Raw genomic sequence first — 24,723 nt, forward strand, 5'->3', positions numbered from 1 at the left:
CTTAATGGCTGTGGAACTTTGGACAAGTTACTCAACTTCTCTGAGCCACGCCCTCCTAATCTATGAAATGAAAATACCTAACCAGAAGAATTATTGTGAAATGTAAAGAAAACACACAAAAATTGCCTAGGGGCTTCCCTGGTGGTGCAGTGGTTGAGAATCTGCCTGCCGACGATGCAGGGGACACGGGTTCGAGCCCTGGTCTGGGAAGATCCCACATGCCGCGGGGCAACTAGGCCCGTGAGCCACAACTACTGAGCCTGCGCGTCTGGAGCTTGTGCTCCGCAACAAGAGAGGCCACGACAGTGAGAGGCCTGCGCACCGCGATGAAGAGTGGCCCCTGCTTGCCACAACTAGAGAAAGCCCTCGCACAGAAACAAAGACCCAACACAAGCCAAAAATAAATAAATTAATTAATTAATTTTAAAAAAAATTGCCTAGATACAATGTTTGGCACATAATAGCTTAGCCATTATTATGATTTTACAGATGTCATATTTCCAGTTTACACAGCTGGATCTCCAAAACCATAAATAGAATTTTGAGGAAACTCAAACCAAGGCAACACTAGCACAAAGTAACCTTCTCCCTCATACGCCAGGACAAAATATTCAGATGAAGTTAACTTGCTTATTTACAGGTTTTAAAGACTCAAGAGAAACAGTATCCTATCTCATTAGGCTATAACAAAGACAGGATGCTAATAGGGGGCTTTGCCTAAATTGGCAATGGCAAGTATATGAATGTTCATTATTATATCCTTTTACCTTTTTATCTCATAAATATTTTATATTAAGTTTTTAAAAGATCATAGCACTAAGAGAATGTTAACAGTTGTTCATTCTGAGTGATAAGAACATTGGAGTTATAGTATCTTCATATTTTCTCTTTGATTCTAAAAACTACAATAAAAAGATTATTTCCAGATTGCATGAAAATTATTTAGTAGAAGAAAATGTTACACATTCAAACATCTATGACTGAATTCTATTTTAAACCTGACAACAAAGCTCAGAGAAGAAACTTTCTGAGTTGCCTAATCAGATCTAAGGCTTAATTTCAATCAACTAAATACCCTGAATTTGCCCAGTAGATTCCACTTTTCAAAATAACTATCTCATTTATCTCATTTCATCCTCATTATAATCCTATGAGGTATGTGGATCAGTCATCACCCTCACCATACAGGTGAGAAACCTGAAGCAAAGAGATTCTAAGTGACTTGTCAGTAGTCTCACAACTAGTTAGAAACACAAACACAGCCAGAGCTGCAACTCAGACCTCCTGGCGCTCAAACTGTTTCAGTGATTCTAAGATGAAATTTTTTCCCCACATTTTCCCAAGTCTTACAATCTATTGCATCTTACAATTCTAAATGGCAACATTTTTTTTCTTTCTTAGTAGTACATATAATAACAGTACATCTTATAAATAATGGCATCTTAGACTCAGTAAAATACGGTAATACTCCCTCTACTTCCTCAGGGGTAGTTGTCTGTCAATCAGGGATCTACTTATTTCTCATGTGAAGGATCATTACTTCCTCACTGAGGAGAAATTTGGGCTTGTGCTTTAAATAAGTACCTAGAGTGAAAAGAGTTGGCTGCTCTAAAAATCAAGGAATTTAAATATACCTTTGTCAAATATAATTTTTAAATTAGACATTAAATCAGAGTATCTTACTTAACTAAATAAAAGTAAACTCAAGTTTTAAGAAAGCTGTTTAAAAATGTTTTTGTGCTTTTTTTTTTTTCCTGCAAGAGAGTAGAAAAAGACCTACAAGGTCAGCATCATTTGGTCACCAAAACATTTGTGGAAAATACCATATGGAACATCCCCTTCATTCAAATAATCTCAAAGTAGAGGGCTTGTTGAAAGAAAGGAATGTTCTAAGGTCATCTGAAGAGTACCAGGAAGATTCCCTCTAAAACCTAAAAATATCTTTAAGCCTATTTTGCAACTGGCTGAATTTCATCTCAGAATTTCATTCCTCTGGATTAAGATAATGGCTTTCAAAATGTATTCTGCAGGACCCTAGGACTCCATGGAGATTCCACGCATATTTTACCCAAATGTCCACTTTTAAGTTTATTTTTCCCCATTTAAAAAATTGAAAGGAAAAAACATGAGCATACAAAGGTGTTACATACCAAATTTTTTAACACTGGAGCTCCGACATGTTAATCTGTGCCACTAAATTAAGGTGGTTTGGACAGATCTGCTATCTCTCTAAGCGAAGAACATCCTAATGTTGTCTAAACTCATTATCTCTGCTTCTTCTCCTCCCTTTCTCTTTAACACACTTCAGCCAGTTTCTGAACCCACCACACCACTGAAACAACTTGTCATGATCACCAATGACCTCCACATTGCTAAAATGTGTCAAAATGGTCAATTCTCGATGCTTGTCTTAACCTCTCAGCAGCATTTGACACAACTGATTGATTTGCCCTCCTTCTCCAAACACTGTCTTCACTTGCCTGCCAGGACATCACTCTCAACTGGTATTCTTCCTGCCTTACTGGCTGCTCCTTTGCTGATTCCTACTCACATAAGCTCTCCTACCCTCGAACTTAGTGTTGGACCTCTCCCTGTCTACACTCATCACTTAAATGATCTCATTCAGTCTCACAGCATTAATTACCAGGCAAATGCTGATGAGCCCCAAAGTCCTGTCTCCAACCCGACTTCTTCCCTGACCCCAGATTCCCTTAGCCAACTGCCTGTTCAACATCCCCATCTGGATTTCTAAGAAGCATTTCTAACTTAACAAATGGCACTTTTCTTCCTCAGACCTGCATTGCCTGACATCCACCAGTTAAGCAGGAAAAAAAAAAAAAAAACACCAAACTCAGTTCTGGAGATGGATGGTGGTGATGGTTGCACAAGAATATGAGTGTACTTAATATCACTGAACCATACACTGAAAAATGGTTAGGCTGGTAAATTTTATGTTATGTGCATTTTACTATAATTTTAAAAATGAGAAGGAAAAAAGTCCTTACAAGGTCCTACATTATCTGGCCTCTGCCTGTCTCTCCAATTTCATTTCATACCTCTCTCTCCTTGCCCACTGCACTCTAGCCATACTGGCCTTCTGTCTGCTCCTCAACACACCTAATTCATTCCTATCTTATAGCCTTTTGTACTGATCTTCATATAGGTGGTCCTTCCTGTCATTCAAAATAAGGCTTATACCTGACCTCCTCAGAAAGGCCCTCCCCAACACACTCTCTACCATCGAATTTTAATTCCCCACATCACACCAATCACAACCTGTTTCCCTCCTCTAAATGTAAACTGCAGGAGAGCAGGGATTTTTGTCTGTCATACCCACTAGTTTTTCCCAGGTACCTAAACAGTGCCTGGCACATAGCCAGAATCAAATAAATACTGAGAAGGAATAAAGGAAGTACAGACTAGCTTTCCTGGGGTCTAAAGTATTTCAATAAATGACTGGAGTGATTATACACTTTTATGACTCAAACTTTAGCATGTTAAAAGATAGATTTGAAGCCCTACCTCCAGGGTTTCTGGGGTAGGACCCAAGAATTAGCATTTCCAGTAAGTACCCAGGTAATAGTGATGCTGCTGGACTAGTGATCACACTTTAAGAACCACTGATCTAGTTAAATGGAATTCTTCTTCCAAATAATTTGTACATATAACATAAACATAAGGTATACCTCAATAATCCATCATTCCAACAATGCTTTTGCAATAAAAGATTTCAAAGAAAATAAGCATTTGTGGAAGCAATTAAGCTAACTTCTCTTCTAGTGTTACCCATAGTTACTGCCTCATTGTAATGCATAATAAAACTACCTAAGTTTCTTACTCAGTTCAAATAGCTGCCAGAGCTCTATTACATGGAGCCAAAGATTATGACAGTCTCTTTAGGGGAAAAAAAAAAAAAAGCAAAAAGCTGACTACAACCCTAAAAACAAACTGGACTATACAAGTTATAGTCATGCTCATCCATGATCATTTACATGTTACATTACAGAAGAAGTAGCGACTAATGTTGTGACATTGTGACAAGTTATATAACATACCAACAAATATACGTAAGGGCCAGTGAAGCCAATGCAGATGGAAGCATTTTCTATTTCTCTGCACATCAAAAAATAAGTTTTAAAGTGTCTCCTCTAAACGTAAATGGCCAAGCGACTCTTCCTTAATATTTTTATTAAACCACTAATACTGTAACAATTTCCAGAGAATCTCTGGAACTACTGAATACCTTGAGACTACTTATTTCCTCCAGTACTCTTTAAGATGCTTAATATTTTTAACTACTTGGCTAAAGGAACTGAAAATCCTATTTCTGTCCTATTAACACTCCTGCTAATTCAGTACATGTAATGAAGTTAAAAATACTACATTCCGAGCCATTTTCCAATACAGACCCAAGCTTTCCCAGAGCACATCATATTTTAACATATTACCATGGAAATGTCCTGGTTCTGCCATGATATCCCATTATTAGTTGCCTTACACTCCTATACCTCCATGATCTGGAACTCTGCCCATCTGCCAAGCTCTTTTTTGCCACCCACCCTTACCTCGTGCAGTCTTGCACCCTGAGATCCAGCCATAGAGAACTACTTGTAGCTCTCTGAACAAACCATGCTCTGATTCTCTAATGATAACATCATTACCATACCACTGCCCGTACCTACTGTTTCCTAGGTGCCAGGCATGATCCTAAGCACCGTACATGCATTATCTCAGTTAATCTTCAACAACCCCTTAAGTATTATTACCCCCAGTTTAGAGATGAGGACACAAACTCAGAGGATAAACTAGCCAAAGTCAAAGCAAGGAAGTGGCAGAATCAGCATGGATCATCCAAAGGCACTAGCCACTTTACTATTCTACCTTATTCAGCTGCTCTTCTGGAAGGAACTATCTGTCCAGTCTTTTTCATCAAGCCTTAGCTCAGGCATTTCCTCCTCCCTGGGAAGCCTTCTCAATCCCCCACACTCACATCCTAGACTAGGTTAAGTGCCCCTCCTCCGTGCTCCCAAGGCACCCTGTACTTCCCCACTTTTGCAGCTCTTACCACATTCGACCCTGACAAAATCACAACTACCTAGGGAGCTTTTAAAAGTCCTGACGCCCAGGCCACACCAACAATTAAATCAGAATCTCCAGGCATTGTTTTTTTTTTTTTAAAACCTCCTCAACTTATTCCAGTGTGCAGCCAAGGTGGAGAACCACCCGTGTCCCTCTAATTAAATATGTCTCCCCCACTAGACTGGCAGCTCCTTGAAGGCACCAACTGTCTTCTCGTATCCTAGTCCTACACCTGGCACAATAAATGTTTGATGAATGAGTTTTCCTCCAACATCTGACACATAGTTTCCAGAGAGTAACTGTTTCTCTTTCTCTAACAAGAGGTAACTTACTGAATACACACTGCTTACACCTGACTGTTATTCTTTAAAGATGTTTTCCTTTGGAGTCAAAGGTATCAATAAGTCACACCTGCTGACAACAGCCTTGGCTCTTAAATACGAAAAAAACGACACACAAGCAGTTAAAATGTGTTTGAAAGAAGGGAGGTCTGGTCGGTTCTTGCCTCTGGGAGAATGAAGCCTGAGAGTAAGGCAAGAGAGCATTTCTATTCAATACCACACTCTTCTGAACACAATTCTCAGTGATTCACTGGAAGGGCCATGCTCTGTGCTCAGGGCCATGTTCTCAAAATGATTAAGTACACTCAGCTTGAAGTCATGAAACAGACAAAGGCTTTGACAATATTCAGGCAGCGGGAAAGCTAATTTTTTTTTTAAAGACCATCATGCTATTGATCACTCTGCTGGATCATCAGCTTTCAATTAGGACCTACTTTTCTTCAATTACAACATATTATGAGATTAGGAGAAAAATGTAACAATAACTCCTCACAAAATGAACCTGCTGCATATGATAACCATGCCATCATGCTAGGCCCTCAACCCTTTAAGTGTTATTTAGAAGTACAAACTGAGACACACACAGTACTGGGATCCCTTACTCATTTCACAGCTATCAAATCTTCACACCAGCTAGTATTCTAAAGCAAAATAGCAACCTATTCTCTATGGACTAGGGTAAAACTTCAGCACACTGTCTCCTTAGTTACAAACTTATATGCTGAGGGGGCTGAGGTATAGTATTTCAAAATTCATACCAACTGAACTGTCTTAAAGTTGACAACATGGTCAAAAGTAACTGTATACACTTCAGAATGTGCTAGCAAACATCACCTAATAAACATTGATTCCTTTGAGCTAGATATACAAGCAAAAAAGGTAGTGTTAATATTTCCAACAAGTCTCCATTTGTTTCAGTAGACTCTGAAATTAAAGCCGTTTTTCCAGGCTGAAAATGCTGTATCAAAGGGTGCTTTCTAACCCATAACAAGTTAACACCTCCATAGAAGAATGCTGTCACTGTTGAGACTTGTCAGAAAATGATTAACTTAGTTGTGTAATTATACAGACAAGTCATTTCAAGATTTTGCACTTAACTTTTCATTTCTAATACTGTTCTCAGGATCAGATTAATAAAGATACAGATGCTACTATGAGAGGAGTTACAAAGTTTTACCTTACCATAGATTCCTGTGGAAAGATTCTTATGCCACAATGTGCAAAGCAAGTTAACTGGAAGAAGCAGAGCTGGATCCCAAGCAGAAAGACAGAGCCTGCACACCCCTCCACAATGTGCAGTACTCCATGCACTTTTAATAAATTCCCTCCTGTGCTGAGCAGCACTGTAAAATCTAGACTCTCCAGTCATATTAATGGCATTTGCAAAGATGGCATCCATTTCCTTGTCAATAAATATTTTTGTCCTTAAGATAATTTTAAGAGCCTCCCCTTCCCTAAGTTTTCCTCTGCTCTTTCTGAACAATTTACTCCTAAAACTATCATGTGGGCAGAGCAGGGTAGATGCCCACGTCGGCGATGGCTCAGCGTGACATGTCAAAGCCTGAGCAGGGTGAGGAAAATGTCCCTCAGAGGGGGTGACCTGACAAGAGGTGTCAGATCATGAGCGAGGTAGGAGAACGTCCATGGTAAGAGGTGGCCTGGCCAATATGATGTCAAATCAGAGTGAATGAGGAAGGCATCCACTGAGGGGAAGCACCCTGGCATGCGGAGCCAGAACCTGAGCGGGGTGGAAAAAGCATTCATGCTCAAGGGCAGCCACGACCAGGATGTTGAAACACAAAGAGTGTGAAAGGTGCCCCATGCAGGGACAGCCCAACACAGGTATCAGAGCCCAAGAGGGTGAGGAGCATGTGCAAGCAAGAGGGACCCTAGAGTGGGGTGGGGAGCCAGGGCAGGTATGAGGAGGCTGACTATGTGGGGTGAGAGGAGACTTGCCTAGCATCATGGGGAATCAGAGGACAAGCAGGGCATCCACAGGGCAGTGGGAGAGCAGGGGCATGTCAAACCACTGTAATCCCAGGAAAGCAAGGTAAATGAGTAGAGCATCCACATGGGGTGGAAGGTGATGGGGGAGCATGCCTAACACAAGCCCAAGACCAGTAAGGAAGACCTGCTTTCTCATAGTTGAGGTTAGCAGAAAACTATAATAGAATGAGTTCTACGGAGTTGAATTTGAATTGGAGATACTCATGTGAATTCAAGGTTTTCAGTAAATATATAATAGAGAACTGTAAATATGAACTGACTTTTAACACACACATACTTCCTGGCTCTGTCTACTGAAAGGGCCTTGGCAGGAGCAACACCCCAATAGCAATGAGCATATCTAGGACCCAGACCTTGGCTTCTAAATACAACCATCCTCTAAAAGGAACCGGGGGTCCTTGGAGAAATACCTGATTCCAGGGCTGGGGCAGAGAAAGTACAAGATGAGACTGAAACATCCTATTGTGCCAGAAAGCAAAGAAGTGCTCAAAGAATGATGGGGATATGTCAAAAGGATACAGGAGACAGCTTAAAAAGGCTCCCACTGCCAATCTGGGTAATGTGAGCATCAAAATCAATAATGATATTAACAGATTATTAACCCATCAAATAAACAGAAAACTGTGAGCCCACATTGATATAAATGAATAAATTGACAATTTAATGAGAAATGGAGTATTTACGTAGTTTTAAAGTATCTTCCCACAAAATCTTTACTAATTGCAATGATGAAGAGTAACTTTTCAGTGTAGAAGTTTGGCAAAAACCACCTTAATCAAGTCATTAAAGTGATCACCATCAGGAATGGACAAACTACTAGAATGCAATGAGAAGAGCATAGCCATCACGCCCACGATAGTCCTGTCCAAGATGCTTAACCTGAATCTAATCTTGAGGAAACATCAGACAAACTCAAATTGAGGGACCATCTAAAAAATATCTGACTTGTAATTTTCAAGTGTCAATGTCATGAAAATCAAGGAAAGACTGAAGATCTTTCCAGACTGAAGGAAACTAAAGAGACATGACAAATAAATGCAATGTATAATTCTGAACTGGATTGTTTTGCTCTAAAGACTGTTATTGAGACAACGACTGAAATATGAACGAGGTCTAATGACTAGAGATAGTAATGAATCAATGTTAATTTCCTGATTTTGATGGTTGTATTGTGGTTATACAGGAGAATGTCCTTGTTTGCAGGAAAAGCACACTGAAGTATTCAGGGGTGATGAGGTATCAGGTCAGCACCTCACTTAAAACTGGTTTTTAGAAAAGTTCTCTATATTGCCAACTTTTCTGTAAGATTCTGGTTTTTTAAAAAATTTAATAAAACAAAAACAACCATTAATAGCAATTTCCCTGAGCTGTTTTTTACCAAGACGTTCTCACAAAAATAATATGTGGTTCTATGGAAAGAGCCCCAGACTAAATATCAGAGAGTCTGGGTTCCAATCCCAGGTAAATCCCTTACTCACTATGGGATTAGAACAAGCCATTTACCCTTTCACACATCAGCTTCCTCCCCCATCAAGAGATAACATCTGTCCTGCTCATCTCAAAAGTTGTCTTAGGGATCAAATGAAAGAAAAACAAGCAAGTGCTTTGTGAACTAAAAGATGCTAAACCAAGGTAAAGAGTATTATTTATTATAAAAAAATAAAATTGCTTCACCTTACAAATCACAGGCTTTGTAAGTAATACAGATATTACTGTGTATTTCAAAGATTCAAAACTCTTAAGCTTTCAAACACTGTTACTAAAAGCAATCCAGAAAATAAGGAACTATCCAAATAGAAACATCAGTCTAGGGAATAAATGACTTTTAAGAACAAGGGGTAAGAGTTCACAGTTAACAAAAAGTAAATTAAAAAAATATCTCCTCTACAGGGAAAAAATACTGAACAAATGCAATATATGAAAATCAAAAGAGTCTCTGATATACAACTTTACTTTTCAATCAGTAATACTGTGACTATTTGTATACTTTTATGGTTAACGTGGAACTCTCACCTACATTTCTGAACGTGACTGTCAAAACCTTGTCAAGGTAGTGGGATAGTATTACCCTCCCTGTTTAACAGAAAAAGAAACTAAGGCTAGGACGTGGTAATACTCCAGTTGATTCCTGGTTTTCAGATTACAAAGCCCATAACTTTTCCATGACTTTTCAAAAATTACTCCCAGGTTGTTTAAAGTAGCAACTCTTAATCCTAGATTAGGGGTGGAGGGGACAGACCATTCCAAAGAGCTCATGAAAAGCTTCACTAACTTCCCAGGGAAAATTACATATAATTTTCAGGGAGCTCATGAGGCTACTTATGGAAATAAATAGCTTATATCACTGATGACTTGTTTTTATGTTCTTTCTCATTTAATCCTCAAGCCAAGCCTATGAGAGGAAGGTTAATATCATTACCCCATTTAAAAAGAGCAGATAGGGCTTCCCTGGTGGCGCAGTGGTTGAGAGTCTGCCTGCCAATGCAGGGGACACGGGTTCGAGCCCTGGTCTGGGAGGATCCCACATGCCGCGCAGCGGCTAGGCCCGTGAGTCACAACTACTGAGCCTGCGCGTCTGGAGCCTGTGCTCCGCAACGAGAGGCCGCGACGGTGACAGGCCCACGCACCGCGATGGTGACAGGCCCACGCACCACGATGAAGAGTGGCCCCCGCTTGCCACAACTAGAGAAAGCTCTCGCACAGAAACAAAGACCCAACACAGACAAAAATAAATAAATAAATAAGTAAAAACAAACAAACAAACAAAAAAGAGCAGATACCCTGCACAAGAGCAAGCAGCTTCTAAACCTTGTTAATACTTACTAAATACTTAACTATGTGTCATATACTGTTCTAAGCACTTTTTAACGTATTATCTCATTTAATCTTCCCAACAGCCTGTGAAACAGCTACTATTATCATTCCTATTTTACAGGTGAGGAAACTGAAATAAAATAAAAATAAAAGGTTAACTTCCCAAGGTCAACAGCTTGTAAGAGACAAAGCTGGGATATGAACTCAGTGTGGCTCAAGTTCCTATTTTTTAAACCAAGTCTACATATATAATATACAATTGTATCTATATTAATATATACACACTAAAATGCACCCATTTAAGTGTACAGTTCTAGGAGTTTTTGCAACTGTATACATTCATGTAACTTATACTCTATTGATTTTTTTTTAATAAATTGATTGATTGATTGATTGATTGGCTATGTTGGGTCTTCGTTGCTGTGCACGGGCTTTCTCTAGTTGTGGCAAGCGGGGGCTACTCTTCCTTGCGGTGCGTGGGCTTCTCATTGCAGTGGCTTCTCTTGTTGTGGAGCACGGGCTCTAGGCGTGTGGGTTTCAGTAGTTGTGGCACACAGGCTCAGTAGTTGTGGCTCACAAGCTCTAGAGCACAGGCTCAGTAGTTGTGGCGCACGGGCTTAGTTGCTCCGCGGCATGTGGGATCTTCCTAGACCAGGGCTCAAACCTGTGTCCCCTGCACTGGCAGGCAGATTCTTAACCACTGTGCCACCAGGGAAGTCCCTACTCCGTTGATTTTTTAAGACTTTTTTTTTTTAAAGAGAAGTTTTAGGTTTGTAACAAAGTTGAAAGGAAAGTTTTTAAATTTCCTACATACTTACTGCCTTCACACACACACAGTCGTCTGCATTATCAACATCTCCCACCAGAGTGGTACATTCATAACAGGTGATGAACCTACATTGATACATCATTATCACCCAAAGTCCACTGTTTACATTACAGTTCACTCTAGGTGTTCTATATTCTATGGGTTTGGACAAATGTCTAATGACATGTATCCATCTTTATAGTATACAGAGTATTTTCACTGCCCTAAAAATCCTCCGTGCTCCATCTATTCATCCCTCCATGTACCACCAACCCCCCCCCCACAACCCCTGGCAAACACTGATCTTTTTACTGTCTCCATAATTTTGCCTTTTCCAGAATGTCATAGTTGGAATGATACAGTATGTAGCCTTTTCAGATGGGTTTCTTTAAGTTAGTAATATGCGTTTCATATTCCTGTGTCTTTTCATGGCTTGAGAGTTCATTTCCTATTAGTGCTGAATCATATTCCATTTGCCTGGACATGTCATAGTTTATCCATTCACCCACAGAAGGACATCTTGGTTGCTCTCAAGTATTAACTATTATGAATAAAGCTGCTACAAACATCCAAGTGCAGGTGTTTGTGTGGACATAAGTTTGCAACTCCTTTGGGTAAATACCAAGGAGCCTGATTGCTGGATTGTATGGCAAGAGTATGTTTAGTTTTGTAAGAAACCACCAAATTGACTGTACTGGGACTTCCCTGGTGGCACAGTGGTTAAGACTCCGTGGTCCCAATGAAGGGGGCCTGGGTTTGATCCCTGGTCAGGGAACTAGGTCCCACCTGCGTGCTGCAACTAAGAGTCTGCATGCCACAACTAAGGAGCCCTCCTGCCGCAACTAAGACCCAGCGCAACCGAATAAAAATAAATATTAAAAAAAAATTAAAAAGCAAAAAACAAAGTGGCTGTACCATTTTGCACTCCCGCTAGCAATGAATGAGAGTTCCTACTGCTCCATATCCTCACCAGCATTTGGTGGTGTCGGTATTCTGGATTTTGGCCATTCTAATAGGTATACAGTGGTATACCATTGTTTTAATTTGCATCTCTCTGATTACATATGATGTGGAGCATCTTTTCATATGTTTATTTGCCATCTGTGTATCTTCTTTGGTGAGGTGTCTGTTAAGACCTTTGGCCCAGTTTTTTAATTGGGTTGTTTTCTTATTTTTGAGTTTTAAGAGTTCTTGGTATATTTTGGATAGTGGTCCTTTATCAAATGTATCTTTTGTAAGTGTTTTCTTCCAGTCTATAGCTTGTTCCCTCATTCTCTTGATATTGTCTTTGGCAGAGCAGAAGGTTTTAATTTTAATGAAGTCCAGCTTATCGATTCTTTCTTTCATGGATCATGTTTCATTTTGTATCTAAAAAGTCATCATCATACTCAAGATCATGTAGATTTTCTCCTATGTTATTTTCCAGGAGTTCTATAGCTTTGTGTTTTACATTTAGGTCATGACCCATTTTGAGTTAATTTTTGTGAGGGATGTAAGAAAGTTCTGTGTCTAGACTCAGTATTTTGCATGTGGATATCCAGTTGTTCCAGCACTGTTTGTTGGAAAGATCATTTTTGCTCCATTGTATTGCCTTTGCTCCTTTGGCAAAGATCAGTTGCCTATATTCTGTGGATCTATTTCTGGGAGCTCTGTTGATCCATTGATCCATTTGCCTATTCTTTCACTTTGCTGTTTTCTATAGCTTTATAGTAAGTCTTGAAGTCAGCTGGTGTCAGTCATATGATCTTGTTCTTTTCCTTCTATATTATGTTGGCTATTCTGAGTCTTCTGCCTCTCCATATAAACTTTAGAAAGAGTCTGTCAATATCCATATAATAACTTGCTGGTATTTTGATTGCAACTGCATTGAATCTATAGATCAAGTTGGGAAAAACTGACATTTTTGACAATATTGAATCTTCCTACCCACGAAATCTCTCTCCATTTATTTAGTTCTTTGATTTCATTCAGGGTTTTGAAATATTCCTCATACAGATGTGGTATATATTTTGTTAGATTAACACCTATTTCACTTGGGGGGTGCTAATGTAAATGGTATTGTGTTTTTAATTTCAAATTCCACTTGCTCATTTCTAGTATATAGGAAAGCAATTAACTTTTGTATATTAACCTTGTATCCTGCAATTTTGCTATAATCACTTACCAGTTCTATGCAATTTTTTTTTTTTTTTTGGTAAATTCTTTCAGATTTTCTACATAGACAACTATGTCTTCTGCAAAGACAGTTTTATTTCTTCCTTCCCATTCTGTATACATTTTATTTCCTTTTCTTGTCTTATTGCATTAGCTAGTACTTCCAGTACAATGTTGAAAAGGAGTGGTGAGAGGGGATATACTTGTCTTGTCCTTGTTCTTAATGGGAAAGCTTCTATTGTCTCAACATTAAGTATGATGTTAGCTGTAGATTTTTCATACATATTCTTTATCAAGTTGAGGAAGTTCCCCTCTGTTCCTCATTTACTAAGAGTTTTTATAATAAATGGATGTTGAATTTTATCAAATGCTTTTTCTGCATCTATTGATATGATCATGTGATTTTTCTTCTTTGACCTGTTGATGTGATGGATTACATCAACTGATTTTCAAATGTCAAATGAGCTTTGCATAACTAGGATAAATCCCACTTGACTGTGGTGTATAATTCTTTTTATACATTGCTGAATTTTGTTGTTGTTGTTGTTTTTTAATGAAACTTACTATAGCCAATTTATTTTCCTCCTCCACCACCTTCAAAAAGCAATCCAGGTGCACTGCTAACACCTAAGGACAACTGGAAAGGTCTTCAGAACACTGGGCTCAAGGTCCTGAGCACTTCATGGGCAGTCCTTTGGGCCTCCCTGAGAGGTGATTACCCAACTTCCAGGGTATTCAGGAATGACAGAGTAGATCTGCTTTTTCTCAGCAGAGTACTGGAGAGAGCTGCATAGAAAGAGAACCCCAGAGATCTGCAAAAGCCCTCCCTTGAGTATATAGCTTAAGTATTGATTAGTACATGTGTGTGAGGAAATTACTTGTGGCTAGAAGAAAAATCATCAGAAAAGATTACAGGTAGCAGTGCCTGGTACTCGCAAAGGGCCAGAAATAATGCCTGTTCCCACCAACCAAGGTTAAAAAACAAAAACAAAAAACCCTCATGATTCACAATGCATGGGGCAGAGTACCTAGTAGGGTATTACCTTAGCAATGGGCAATAATTATCCCCAGACCAAGTACTGCTTCAGTCCCACCTAACAAATCTTAAAAGCAAGACTCAGAAGGATCAAACTCTTTAAAAGTAACTTAACTGACAAAATATATGAAACAATGGTTTTCAAAACATTAGGCAACATAGCACAGCAATCCCTTGAGATATGGAAAACAAATGCGATGAGCCTATGGTTACCTCACATTACTATACTGAGTAAGCCCAAGAATATTTATAAGAATACAAAAATACCCAGCACCTTACAAGGTACAATACACAATGTCTGGCAGTCAATAAAAATTTACCAGGCATGCAAAGAATCAGGAAAATACACCCATAATGAAGAGAAAAAAGTTAATTGAAGCCAACCTGGAACTACATAGATGTTACAATTAGCAGTCGGGACATTCAAAGTTGTTATAACTGTATTCTATGTGTTCAAAAAGTTAGAGGCATGGGAGATTTTAAAAAGACCCAAATGAATTTCTAGAGACAAAAACTACAACATACTAGGTGGAAAATGCACTAAATGGGACTAACTACAGCGTAAACACTGCAGAAGATTAGTAAACATGAAGACATTGTTTTAAAAATTATCCAAGATGAAAGTGAGGGAAAAAAAAACTTCAAGAACAAAACAAAAAAGAGCATCATGACCTGCAGGGCAACTTAAAGCAGCCTCAAATATCAGTAACTGGAATCCCCAAAGGGGGTAAGGAGCAGAAAAGATATTTGAAAAAAAATAATGGTCAAAAACTTTCCAAATTTGATGAACACTATAAATGCACAAATCCAAAAAGCTCAACAAACCCCAAGCACAAGAAACATGAAGAAATCTAAGACAGATGATAAGCAAATTGCTCAAAACCAGTAATAAAGAGAAAATCTTAAAAGCAGAACAAAAAACACGTGTTACATTCAGAGGAACAAAGAATAGAATGACAGCAGATTTCTTGTCAGAAACAAGGCAAATGAGAAGACAGCAGAGCAACATCTTTTAAGTACTGAAAGAAAAAACTGACAACGTTGAATTCTATTCCCAGAGAATATTTCAAAAGAGAAGGCAAAATAAAGATTTTTCAGACATTACAAATGCTGAAAGAATTCATCACCAACAAACCTGCACTACGAGAAATGTTAGAAGTCCTTCAAGCGGAAAGAAGAGATGCTAGATGGAAATACAAACCTGTACCAAGGAATAAAGAACATCAGAAATGTAACAACATGAACTAAAGTCAAATGATCATCTCAATAGATGCAGACAGTTTCACTGGAGAATTCTACTAAACATTTAAAGAATTAATACCAATTCTATACAATATCTTCCAGAAAACAAGAGGAAGAAACACTTCCCAACTCATTTTACAAGGCCTGTACTACTCTGATACCAAAACCAGACAAAGACAGTACCAAAAAATAAAATAAATTCTACACACACACACTATAGACCAATATCCTTCCCAAATATAGACATGCAAATCCTTAACAGAATTTTAGCAAATTCAATAATATACAACATGACCAAATGAAGTTTACTCCTGGGATGCAAGGCTGGCTCAATATTGAAAAAAATCAATGAAGTCTACACCATGTTAATAAGCTAAAGAAGAAAAATCATAATTATATCAATTTATACAAAGCACTTAATAAAATTCAACACATTCATGATTTAAAAAAAGAAGTTCAGAAAACTAGCTTCTTCAACCTAATAAAGGACCTCCACAAAAAAAACTACAGTTAACATTATACTTAGTGGTGAAAAACTAACTATATTCCCTCTAGGATTGGGAACAGGGCAAGGATGTCCACCCTCACCACTTCTCTATCACACTAGAGAGCCTAGCCAGGGCAATAAGGCAAGAAAAAGAAAAGTCACAAGAACTGGAAAGGAAAAAATTAAATTGCTCCTATTTGAAGACAACACAACCATCTACGTAGAAGAGAATCTGCAATTTCAATAGAGGTAATCTCATTCTCCCTTTTCTATCTACAATTTTTCCATTTCCAGCTGACCTCCTTCTAGGAATTTCTCTCTGTAACCGTTCCCTAATGGTGTCCAAAGTCAAAACCATAGACTTGGATAGCTAAGGATTTGAGACTTCAACAGCACAAACTATAATGTGAAAATTTGATGGATTTGATTACATCAAATTAAGAATTTCTGTTCAAAAAAGGAAAATTTTGCTTAAAATTGAAGTATTCTCTCCATTTAGTTATTTTTTTCTGTGACTTGGGGGAAAACATCTAGCAACATTCAATTTTAACAGCAACCTTGAAAACTGCTATTAATTCATCCATCACTAAGAAGTGGATATATACATGCTATATCCATGTGTGTGTGTGTGTGTGTGTATATATATATATATATTTATACACACACACACACACACACACACACACCCCCCTCCCCTTTTAAAAAGGTGGGGAGGGACCAGGATTGATATCTGACATGCTGAGTCAGTCAGATTCTCTGCCCTGGAATCCAGTACTGAGTCACAGAGCTGGAGTCAGTTATATGACTTGTTCTAGAACTTAGGTCTATTAACTGACCAAAATCACCTGAGGAATCTTTTTGAAAATACAGATTCCCAGGTTCCAGAGATTGTCATTCAGAGGGTCCATGATGGGGTCCCTGAAAAAAGTGTTAAGTTCCCCAGGTGATTCTAGTACATAGCCAGCGGGTTTGGGACCTACTTAAGTAATAGTGCCAACACTGATCACAAGTAGGAAGAGCCCATAGAGAGGAGGGAGATAGAGAAAACCCAATACAAGAGTATATTTGGTCCTTGAGAGAGTAGAAGAGCCTGGAGGCTGTGGGAGTGCCTGAGAGACTGACTGTGGAACCTCAGCTCCCCCAAGTGTTGAGGTCCAGGCTCTATGTGACCTCCCAAGGACACCTATTCAAGTGTCTGCTATTCTCTTAATATAAAGATCACTGACAGACAGGAAAACTTTAATTTTCCATAAGATTTTCAGCTACAGTTGGTCTGCTTACTCAGCCACGTAAATAATAAAATGCCCATTTTTAATTTAAAACATAAAAACTTAAAACTTAAAAATTTTAAAAACTTAAAACATAAAAATTTAAAACTTTTCATATAGTTTGCCTATGCTCTAGATTTATTGATAGACGGCACTTACACAGACATAAAAACTTATCGATATAACGAAAGGCATCTTGGAATACCTAAGCAGCCCAAGTCCAAGGTCCTTCAGAGAATTTCAAGACCAACTAGAAGAACAGAAAACAATCCACAGACCACCAAATAACCGTTCAGAGCAAAGTCAACATTAAAGCCAAGAAAATCTCTTGCTGTTTCACAGTAGGTAAAGAAACATGAGTCCTAGAGTGATGAAAACTCTCTGCTTGCCCTGGTTCTAGCCATGAACTGACTGTGCAGCTTTGAGCAAGAAATGAGAGAAAACAGTGGGCTAGGAGGACTAACACATGAGCACACGTGGACTGGCTGTAACATAGCTTTAAAGACTTCTCTCTCTAGAATTCAATTTCCCCATCTCTAAACAGATCTCTACGAATCATCTCTTCCAGTTCTGACATCTTGTAGCTCTATTATTCTAAATCAAAAACATTTGCAATCTTTTTTGCAAAATACAGTCATATTTTAGTTGTTAATATGAAGGTTCATAATTTCTGTATCAAAATATTGATTTAGATTAATACAAATGATAATTTCCCAAGTTCCCAACTTATAAAAGTTCTCTGCCCTGAGTATCAGTTCAACAAATACTTAAGTGGAAGACATTCGGTCACTTGCTCTGGGGCGGTGGTTTTCACTGTGTAGGGCAGATATGTCTTACCGGGAAAGGGAGAGAAATGAAAGGGACCCACTACACAGAACTACTTTTACTGTTTTAGATGTCTAACTTTCAAATGAGGTTTCCTCTGACAAAGAGTTCCATAGCTTTAAAAACAAAAGTGGCACAAAGAGAATACATGCAAACAAAGCAAACATATAAGATAGGTATGTTTATTATCCAGTTTACCAATGAAGAAGCTAAGGTACAGAGAGGTTAAAGTACTTGCCTGAGGTCAGGCATGTAGGAAATGAGGACGCTGGGACTAGAACCCAGGCATTTTAGCTCAAGTCCATGCTCTTAACTACTATGCTACAGCTCAGCATGCCACAACACAGTTTAGAAAATAAAGACAAAAATGTAAACTCCAAGGCTCCCAAATGCATTCAGGAATAAAAAGATACTCATTAGCATGACATGCAAGGTTGTCTGCAATTCAGCCTTGGCTAGACCCTGCAGCCTCATCTGCCGCCACCCCCTACCAACACACATACACACACACACAAGTATTACAGTCACAATTGCGCTTCTCATCAGGCCTTAATCACCCCGCATGCCGTGTATGTGCATTTGCCATTTATTGAGCTATTTCAGAAGGGCAGGGCACTGAACAAAGCACTTTATACACCACACCTCATTTTATCCACATGACAATGCTGTGAGGTAGAGAGTATTTCTGAATTTTACAAAACTGTCTTAGAGAAACTGAATAGCTTGCCCAAGGACAAATATCTTGAGTATATGAACTTAAACCCAGGTCTGTTCTTACTTCAAAGGACATGCTCTGGATCCCAATTTCCCTGCCTAAATTTGCTCTATTTCCAAACAATGTCCAATTCATTCAAGATGCATCTAGAACAGTGGTTGGCAAGTAGTTGGCATTTAAGAGATATGTGCTGAATGAATGAATGAATGAATGCGTCCTCTCTGGAGGCTCCTCTGATTCCCTTACAAAACTCAGTTGCTCTCTCTACATTGTCACAAGACTTGTTTCAAAGCTCTATTATAAGGCTTCCCAGGAGGTAGGCTACACTTTCTACTTTTATGTACATATTATCCACTAGACTGGGAACCTTGTTTCACTTCGGTTCTATTCTCAGCCCCTTAACAAAAGGCTTGGCTTTTAACAAGCACTAAGTTTGTTAACTGAACGAATTTCCCTGAGGAGGCGAAGAGAGATGAGTAAGAGATTCACAATTCCTATGAAAACTTCTTTTTTCTTGGGAAATAAACAACATTCAGAGCTGTGATACACTCGAATGTGTGCTCTGTACATATTTCTAGGTTTCAGCTATCATGAGGCATCTAAATTTAACTCATTCAACACATTTATGAGTAATCTAAATACATACATATAATGGCTCTTAAGGAGCTTACAATCTAGTCAAGGAGACAAAACATAATAAAATATAAAGGCAAACAGTCAAACATGAGCTACCATGAGGAAATATATGACTAGATGTCACATAAAAGGTACAAAAAAATGCTGTGGGTTTACATGTTGAAGACCACATTCTGGGCTAAGGCTGTGGGTCCGATTATCTGTCGACAGTCGGCACTGAGGCTATTTCCAGTCAGTTGCAAAATGAGGGGGGAAATGGGACACTGCAGTGTGTTTTCCATAGAAAGGTATTTAATTGAATTTTTAAAACTGTCTCTAATCTGACATCATGTTCCTCCTCCTTTCTTGATGTAAAAATGTAATTTCTTTTCACAAATAATGGTGAGAGGAGATGACCATTTTTATGCAGTTCCACAAAACTTGTTTTAAAATTTTTATTGGTATAAACATTCCAAGCATTTGGGAACTGCTGAGCTAAAGCATTCAAGAGAAGGATCAGAAAGAGGTAGAACCTGAAGCAAACACTGCAGGATGAACAGGATTTAGCTAGTTGAGGAGGAGAGAGATTTTAAGCAGGGGGAACAGCCTGCATAAAGTACAGAGGTATGAATGTTCATGTAAAGTTTGAAAAATAGCAACTAAAACTGCCTGATTAAAACCTGGAAAAATTGCAGCTGCAAATTCCATTTCCGGCAATATGACAAGCTAAGTACCTTTCTCAACTTCCACTGAAAACAAGTATAAATATTGGATTTTTTCATCTCCTCAAATAAACACACTGATGAGCTTACAAGAAAATAAGGAAGATTCAGATAAAGAACTAAGTGAAGACTGAAACCCAAGAAGGCAATCAAAACACACAAACTAGCTTTCTCCTTGAGGGCATTTACATAGACCAATGCAAGCTTCATTCTCCCAATCTAATGGGGTTCAAGGAATGCAATACAAAACTAACTTTCAACCTAAGGTGGAAAGTGTAATAGATACCCCTCCCTCATAATTTAAACTGGAACTACAAAGGTGATCAAGATAGAAACCCATCCACACATGTACAAATTCAGGAACTATAGTGAAAACCACTAGTCTCAAAACTTGGTATTGAAAAAAAAGGAAAATCTTTCTGCAAGTTCAACCACAAGCTGGCTCTCACAAGGGATTCCTACCGAATGGTCAAAAAAAAAAAAAAACCTCAACCCAGGAATTTAAGTTGAAATGGTCACAAACTAAAAGTGGCCATAGGACACTAACAAAAGAATTACATAATCTCTGGAAAAATTCACTTCAACCTTGGCCTCAAAATAATTTTCACAAAAAGTTCCAGGAATAATGAGCTCATGGGCAAAAATTTGAAAACCCTCAGAGAAACAAAGCCCATAAATAATAACTTCAGAAATAAAAAATGGCAGAATCAGACTTTCAAAGACTTCAGATACTTGAATTATAAGTCTGGATATGCAATGTGTTTAATAAGCTTAAAGAAATAAAAGGGATTGAAAATTAATAAAGAGTAAGACACTATGACATGATCAAGCAAAACTGAAAAAGAACAAAAAATTTCTCAAAATAAGAGAGAGTAACACAATGGATGCCTTAGGAGCAGAAAAGATACAACCAAAGAGAATTAGTGAATATACAGAAACTATATAGAATAGTATTCAGAAAGAGAGATAACATTTTTTTAATAAAAGCTAAAGACACAGAAGATAAACACAGAAAATATAATATAAAACTAGTCAATATTCTAGAAGAGGAGAAAAGAATGGGTTATAGCCAATAGCAGGTTTTAGAAAGCTGGTTTTAATACTCTGTTTACCCTTTTGGGTTCCCCTCTTCACTTAGTACTGGGTCTGAAAATAGCTGAAAATTTTCCATAACTGACAACAGATACACATTCACACATTCAAGAAGCCCAATTAATGCAATTAATCCTCTCAGTCCTCCCACTGCTAGGTCCAGACTATAGATGCAGTCATGGGAAGAGCAAAGCAGAACAGAGTTAATAAAGCCCCTACTTTCTGACCAGCAGAACAAAAAGGGAGCCTTAGGGAACTGGGGAGATAGTAGAGAGAGGAACGCTCAGAAAAATGACCCCATAAAGTTAGCTTTGAACTTCAAGGCTTACTTCTGAGTCCATCAGCAATGTATGAGGGTTCCAGTTGGTCCAAATCCTCACCAACACTTGATACTGTCAGTCTTTTTAATTTTAGCCATTCTATTGGGTGTGTTAGGGCATTCTCAATATTGTTTTAATTTGCATTTTCCTAATGATTAATGATGCTAAGCATTTTTCACAAGTTTATTCGCCATCTGTATATCTTCTTTGATAAAGTGTTCAAATCTTTTGTCCATTTTTCTCTATTGGATTCTGTCTTACTGAGCTGTAAAAGTCTATATACTGAGTTTATATATAAATATATATGTTAGACAAATGTTTTATATGAAGGCAGCAGTGGAAATAGAAAGAACTGGTCAAATGTACTGGTCAAATGTGTGAGTTTTTAGAAGTCTGTGGCTTGTCTTTTCATTTTCTTAAAAGGTCTTTTGACAAGTAAAAGATTTTAAATTTGATAAAGTCCAATTTCTCAATTATTCTTTTTTTTTGTATTTCAATAAAATATAAAATGGATTTTTATCTGATGTTGACATTTGATAACAGAAAATATTAAAAGAAGGGTCCCTTAAAATAAATTCCAAATAAAAATCATTTAAAATATTGAAATACCATAAATATTTAACATTTAATAGTTATCATTCTTAACAATGAAATTTTAAAGTACATAAAACATTAACTGCCCTATCAGACAGTCTTTTTTTCAATTAATTAATTTTTTTTAAATTATTAAAAAAATAAAACATAATGGTACAAAAAGGTTGAAAGTAAAAGAACTGGAAAAGATATACTGTGCAATATAAACCAAAAGGAAATTATATAAGAACAGATACAGTAGACTTGAAAGCAAAAGCATTACTAGAAATAAACAAGAGCACTTCATATCAACAAGTCCAATTTACTAGGAAGTTTTAAATTTGTATGCACTTAACTTCAAATTATATAGAGCAATAGAGCTACAAGGAAAAAATAGACAAATTCACTATCATAATAGGAGATTTAACATACTGCTGTCATCCACTGATAGAGGATACCTCTTTCAGAACCAGTAGTCAATTATTCTTACATAGTTTGCTTTTTGGGTCCTACTCAAGAAGTTTGACAGCACTTTATCAATAGATTGGTGGGACAAGTGATGTGGGAGGAGTCAGAAAAAACTCCTAGATTTCTGCCCTGGATGAATGAATAAATGCAACACCAAACTGAGACTATCCTCTCAAAGGACATCCATAACCCGCCATTAAACCAAATCATCTGTGCTGGATTCCCATTTTCCACTGACCTCCCAACAGCATTCTACATTGCTTACTTATGTCCCTTCTTTTCCCCTAGGTTCAAACCTTGAACCTTGCTTTGATATATTCAGTTTGAAAACAACTCTCATAGCTTCACCTTTCTTATCCATGCCAATGATTTCCAAATCTCCACCCTCTCTTTCAGGTAACAGTGGCATCCAACATTTATGGAGGGCCTTACTCGGTGACAGGCACTAAGCCTGTTTTCTGAATGCCTACTGCATATACTACTCTTCAGCCTATCATTAGTTTACACTCAACCCAATTCATCGTTCTTGACCTCAGTGCCAGTTCTCCATCCTGACACACCAGTTTCTGTCAGTGGTATGCTGATGCTCCCAAATCGGAAACCTTGATATTATCACCTATCACTTTAGCTTCTCCTGTCTCCCCATATTCAATTAATTTAGTAGTTCTCCAACTATGTTACCTGAAACACTGGTGGTCTGGGAAATAGACTAAGGTGCCAAATATGGCCTTTTCCCAATTTGCATGAAAAAACTAAGGTAATATAATTTTAAGTTTTCCTACTATAAATTTTTCTTAAACCTCTTTCACCTGCTACTCCCTGTCTATTTTAGAATATAATATAAAGCAGTATCTGACTTAGGAAAAAAAATGTAGTTTGAAATTTAATACATAAATATTTCATAGTATTCCTCAGAATACCATTACTTTTAGGTACTCCATCACCTGAACATGTTTGAGCACCACTGAACTAATAATGTGCAACTCATATTCCTGCTAAATTGTTCTTCCTGTGCAATATGGAACTTTTCCTATGAGGAAGTCAGACCAAGGTGGGAAAGGTCAGACCAATTTGCCTGAGAAAAGATTAAGAAGTAGGCTGCAACCATACTTCAATAAAAATTAATTAAAAAAAAAAAAAAGAAGAAGAAGTAGGCCATCAGAACACTCTATAATTTCTTCCTTCTTAATTCCAGGCTATGACTACCTATCCTCTGGCACCAAAGAGAATAACCAGCTAATAGGCAGAGGAGAAACAACTTTCATTGATCAGTGTTAGAATGACTAACTTTATATACTAGTCACAGTAAGTGAGACACCCCAGGCTGCATCCTCCAGTTAAACCAGCACATTCTGAATTGTCTTTCTCTGCTGATAATCAGTATTTACTACCTCAGTAGTGCAAACACCTGCTAGTCACTAGGAATTCAACTGGGAGCAATGAACATGAACGAATTCTTCAACTACAGATCTGAGAAGGGGATCTCACTGTCACCCGTGGGAATAAAGAACAGTGCCCATGGTACCCCATTCGTCCCACCTGTGGCAAACAGCAAATCTAGACAGAGCCCCCCTTGTTCAAGAGCATATGGAAAATAAAAGACCTGTTAAAAATATTGCAAATGGGGGAAAGAGAATATCATCTCTTGGAGAACAAACATACTTCTGAAAAACATTAATATTATGCCAGGAAAGTGGCATACTTAAATAGAACAGAAACATGACTTCAACAAAACAGCAACAGAAAGCTACAAGGGAGAGAAAAGAAGAGGATAAAAAGACAACAAATGAGAGCCTTTTAAATAAGGATGAAAGAAAAAATGGTGACTTCCAAGCAGAATAAAAATGCATAGTATTAGACACATTACCTATGGTATGTGGCATTCCTGCCAAAATATTTAAACATGAACTTAAGCATGAGGCAACGATGAGACAAATCCTAAATGTAGAACATTACACAAAACAATGATCAGGATTCTTTAAAAAGTCAATGTCAGAGACAAAAAAAAAAAGGCAGAAGAACTGTTATAGATGAAAGGAAACTAGAAACACGACAGTTAAAAGCAACATATGATCCCTAACTGGACTCAGACTCAAAAGCCAACAGCTACAAAGGACATTATTGGAACTAGGAAAATTTAAATATGAATTTTATTAG

At 37.9% G+C, this 24,723-nt stretch overlaps 1 protein-coding gene across 8 annotated transcripts in view; it reads right to left on the reverse strand.

Annotated features, from left to right (window-relative positions):
• The window catches only part of DENND1A (DENN domain containing 1A), a 534,065-nt gene that overhangs the window by 489,346 nt on the left and 19,996 nt on the right, over positions 1-24,723 (reverse strand). The gene's annotated exons all lie outside the window — the stretch shown is intronic.

The sequence above is a fragment of the Balaenoptera ricei genome, chromosome 6, assembly GCF_028023285.1.
Source record: "Balaenoptera ricei isolate mBalRic1 chromosome 6, mBalRic1.hap2, whole genome shotgun sequence".
In the NCBI taxonomy this organism is placed as follows: domain Eukaryota; kingdom Metazoa; phylum Chordata; class Mammalia; order Artiodactyla; family Balaenopteridae; genus Balaenoptera; species Balaenoptera ricei.